Source organism: Cardiocondyla obscurior, unplaced genomic scaffold, assembly GCF_019399895.1.
Source record: "Cardiocondyla obscurior isolate alpha-2009 unplaced genomic scaffold, Cobs3.1 scaffold71_0_91097, whole genome shotgun sequence".
Lineage (NCBI taxonomy): Eukaryota > Metazoa > Arthropoda > Insecta > Hymenoptera > Formicidae > Cardiocondyla > Cardiocondyla obscurior.
Genome location: NW_027228814.1, coordinates 12,501 through 17,500, shown reverse-complemented (window position 1 = coordinate 17,500; position 5,000 = coordinate 12,501). Strand labels below are relative to the sequence as shown.

General features: G+C 56.9%; 1 pseudogene; it reads right to left on the bottom strand.

Moving 5' to 3' along the window:
- The window catches only part of LOC139112940 (large subunit ribosomal RNA), a 7,614-nt pseudogene extending 3,804 nt beyond the window's left edge, over window positions 1-3,810 (bottom strand).
- Window positions 3,811-5,000: the final 1,190 nt, after the last annotated feature.

The window sequence follows — 5,000 nt, the reverse complement described above, 5'->3', positions numbered from 1 at the left end:
TTTGATTTGGCGGTGGTGGAAAGATCTCTTTTAGATATAGTGCTACTTTTTGTGTTGTGACTTCTTTGCCAGCTGTTCGGGCTTCCATTGCAATTTTATGTAGCTTCTTTTCTTTAAAGTCTTCTGCTCTTGGTGTTCTGAATGACTCTAGGAAATCTAGGATTTTATTCCCCAGTTCGTCATTTTCATTTTCTTCTTCATCTTCTTCTAGGGTCTCCTCTGCTTGGTTGGTCATCTCAGCTATCAAGTTTAGTACCATTGTTTTGTACTCTTGTTGTTTCCTTTTTCCTTTGATAGCTTCGATTGTTCTCTGAGGAAAGTATTGTTGGAGTTCTTGATTCATGAATCTTGGTTGTTCTTCTATGGTCAGTTGTGCTTCTCGTCTTGCCATTAGTACTGATTCTTCATGCGTCCATCTGGTCTTGTCTCCTGTCGGGATTGCTCTCGAGTCGTACCAGTCTTTGTGAGTACGTTGTTCGTGTACTCCTCTTCCTCTAGTGGTTTGAAATGTTCGGTTGCATCCGGGGAATCCACATCTGTAGCCGGCCAGTGGTCCACTTTCCTGGTCAGTTGGTGTGAGGAGGCCAGTGGGCCCCTCACGTTCATCCGAGGCTTGGTTTCGTGTGTTTGCAGGGCCAACTAATACGAGCGGAGGGGCTGGCAACCCCAAGGCTCGGTGGCGCCGAGATCCCCCTCTCACCTGACATCTCACTGCCTAGGCAGGATAGTCAGGTGGCGAGCCCCTAATTTTTTCATTAGGGGGAGGTTCGACTTGATGGCCCCCTCCGAAAATTCCGAAGAGGGGCGCATCCTGCAGCCATGGCGTCCCTTTCCCCGAATCCGCATCCAGATCACCGAGAAAAACACCTCGGGTATACCGCCACCCTGGCGGGACCCGAACTCGGGTCTCCAGATTACGAATCCAGGGTCTAGTAACCACGACCACTGACTCGCCTTAAGAGAGTCATAGTTACTCCCGCCGTTTACCCGCGCTTGCTTGAATTTCTTCACGTTGACATTCAGAGCACTGGGCAGAAATCACATTGCGTCAACACCCGCGAGGGCCATCGCAATGCTTTGTTTTAATTAGACAGTCGGATTCCCCTAGTCCGTGCCAGTTCTGAGCTGAGCGTTGAATGGCGGCCGAAGAGGACGACCACGACGGCTCGCGCCGCCACGGAAGCCTCGCAGCAAGGAAGATCCGCGGGAGGCCAAGGCACGGGACCGAGCTCGGATCCCTGAACCGGCGCGAGAACGCCGATAGTTCACCTCGCCCAGGCCCGGCACGTCAGCCAGACCCGCTTCCCGACCAAGCCCGACACGCCCCGCTCCTCAGAGCCAATCCTTATTCCGAAGTTACGGATCCAATTTGCCGACTTCCCTTACCTACATTAGTCTATCGACTAGAGGCTCTTTACCTTGGAGACCTGCTGCGGATATGGGTACGAACCGGCGCGACACCTCCACGTGGCCCTCTCCTGGATTTTCAAGGTCCGAGGGGAAGATCCGGACACCGCCGCAACTGCGGTGCTCTTCGCGTTCCAAACCCTATCTCCCTGCTAGAGGTTTCCAGGGAACTCGAACGCTTATACAGAAAAGAAAACTCTTCCCGGATCTCCCGACGGCGTCTCCAGGTCATTTTGGGTTACCCCGACGAACACTCTTACGAGGGCCCGAATTGTATGCGGTTCCGCTGCCGGGTTCCGGAATAGGAACCGGATTCCCTTTCGCCCGACGGGCGTGTGTCAAAAGTTCACTCACCGCGCGCGACGGCACACTCGCGTGTGCGCGCGCTTTTTGTGTGCGCGAGACTTTTCTGCGACAACGAGAGTATCGTACGCCGTCATTGACATAGGATTTCTCCTAGGGCTTAGGATCGACTGACTCGTGTGCAACGGCTGTTCACACGAAACCCTTCTCCACGTCAGTCCTCCAGGGCCTCGCTGGAGTATTTGCTACTACCACCAAGATCTGCACCGACGGCGGCTCCAGGCAGGCTCGCGCCCAGACCCTTCTGCGCACACCGTCGCGACCCTCCTACTCGTCAGGGCTTCGTGGCGGCCTGTAAGCTCCGGGCGAGGAGTTACCCACGCCCTGCCCACGGCCGCCCCACTTGCCGCTGACGGCAGAGTATAGGCTCGACGCTTCAGCGCCATCCATTTTCAGGGCTAGTTGCTTCGGCAGGTGAGTTGTTACACACTCCTTAGCGGATTCCGACTTCCATGGCCACCGTCCTGCTGTCTTAAGCAACCAACGCCTTTCATGGTGTCCCATGAGCGTCGAGTTGGGCGCCTTAACTCTGCGTTTGGTTCATCCCACAGCGCCAGTTCTGCTTACCAAAAATGGCCCACTTGGCACTCTGATCCGAGATGCTCGTGGCTTCATAGTTCAAGAAAGCCAGAGATCTCACCCATTTAAAGTTTGAGAATAGGTTGAGGTCGTTTCGGCCCCAAGGCCTCTAATCATTCGCTTTACCAGATGAGACTCGCGCGCGTTCCGTGCGGAACGGCCGAGTGCCAGCTATCCTGAGGGAAACTTCGGAGGGAACCAGCTACTAGATGGTTCGATTAGTCTTTCGCCCCTATACCCAGTTCCGACGATCGATTTGCACGTCAGAATCGCTACGGACCTCCATCAGGGTTTCCCCTGACTTCGTCCTGACCAGGCATAGTTCACCATCTTTCGGGTCCCAACGTGTACGCTCTGGGTGCGCCTCTTCTCGCAATGAGAACGAGACGCCCCGGGAGTGCGGAGCCGCATCGCGACGCGGCCCATCCTCCCTCGGTCGACAACCAGGGCCGACCTTCACTTTCATTACGCCTTTAGGTATCGCTGATCCCAATGACTCGCGTACATGTTAGACTCCTTGGTCCGTGTTTCAAGACGGGTCCTAAGAGTACCCAAAGCAGTAGCGTCGCCGACCGGTATCGGTCCCCGAGTTGCCCCGGGGAACGTTTGCAGGCCTGTCGAAGGTTAACCGTACGACCAACAGCGGGCCAGGACCGGTGACGGCGCTAGGTCCGTAAGCCTCCGTGTACCGTGGCGCGCGCTTGCGACGGCCTCGACGCACTTCCGCGTGTGTGAGAGCTGCGGCCTGATACCTTGCGTGTACCGCCGGGCAGCCGGCCGGGCGACCGAGGGTTTGACGGCGTGCCGTGTTACCGGCGACGCGTCAGACACCGCACCGGGCCGTAGACCGACACCCAGCGGGTCGCGACGTTCTACTAGGGGAGAAGTGCACGACGACGAAAACGCCGGACATCGGCGCGCGGCAGCGCCCGCGCGCGAGCCGTGAGGCCCCGCGGGCATCGCCCACCGACGCGAAGCCAGCGTCGCTGACGATGAATCTCCCGTTCGATCTTTTGGGTTTCTTAGGTTTACCCCTGAACGGTTTCACGTACTCTTGAACTCTCTCTTCAAAGTTCTTTTCAACTTTCCCTCACGGTACTTGTTCGCTATCGGTCTCGTGGTCGTATTTAGCCTTAGATGGAGTTTACCACCCACTTAGAGCTGCACTCTCAAGCAACCCGACTCTAAGGAGAGATCCTCCCGAGACGCGCACCGGTCGCTACGGGCCTGGCACCCTCTGCGGGTAAGTGGCCCCATTCAAGATGGACTTGGACGCGACGCGGCACCTCGGGATAAGCGGACCCTCCCAAACACCACATTTCCCTGCGGCGGAACCGCGGGATTCGGTGCTGGGCTCTTTCCTGTTCGCTCGCCGCTACTAAGGAAATCCTGGTTAGTTTCTTTTCCTCCGCTTAATAATATGCTTAAATTCAGCGGGTGATCTCGCCTGCTCTGAGGTCGTCAAAAGAAATTGTCGTGAGGCTGTACTATATATATATAATACGAAGAAGGCGAGACGACGACGACGACGACGCGAGAGAAAAGAGAAACGCAACGCGGCGAAACGCCGCGCGCGAGCGCTTGGTTAGACTACGCCGCGTGCCCCGGTCAAGAGCTGCTACCATACATAGCGCTTTCGTGGACTCGGGAACACGCGCGGTCGACCCGCGCGCGATCTCTCACCTCGCACACACTTTTGCTGCGCAGGGGGCGATCGGTGCACGCAAAATATTTGAAAGAAGAGACGAAGGGAAAATGAGAAAACGAACGAGGCAGAGAGAACAACCGCGAGAGCGTGGTGGTCTTTCGTCGACGTTGCGTCAACCGCGCCGCGATCCGCGCGCCCGCGCGCGCCAACCAACCGACCACGACGACAACTGGCCAGCCAGCCCGACGCGAACGTCGGAGGCCGGTTTGCGCGTCGTGGTGGCGTCGGCAACGCGACTGCGGCGGCGGCCGGCAGCAGCTGCAGCGGCGACGACCACTCTCTCTCTCTTATAATACGGTCAGGTTCTCTCGTATCTTTGCTTCGTCGTATATATCTCTAAAATCCCTCCTCTCGAGTTTCCTTTGCGTTGGCGGCGGTAAAGCGACGATATGCGCTCTGTGCAGAAGGAGAACGAGGAGGCGCGCGATTATCTCGCGGCCTCTATTCTCCTCTCCGATCTTCATTCGAAGAAGGAGAGGAAAACTCAAACTCGGTTCTCCGCGCTCCTTATGAACTACTTCTCCGTGGATCAGCCTTGGATCCCGCGCGCGCCGCAAGCGGCACACAGGCCACCTTCCGGGAGTACAAGCGCGAACGAATTGTCGGCTTGTTTCACTCCGGGCGGCGGCGCGCGCGAGGCAGATCTACTCTTTTTCGTTCGGCGCGTATATACGTATAACGTATAAACTCCTTGCAAGAGCTCGCCACGTTTATCACCACCGCGCACGTCCTTCCCTCCCGTGCGTGTGTGCGTGCGTGCGTCTCTCTGCGATTCTCGATCGCATCTTTCGGTCGGTCGTCGTTCATTCGTTCGACCCTCAAACCTCGTTATTTCGGACGACGCCCAACGGGGGCGCGAGAGTACGCCGCCGTTCCGCGAGTATAGAGAGCGCGCGCAGAGAGCGCGAGAGCCTTCGTAAAACCCTGATGGAATCCAGCAACT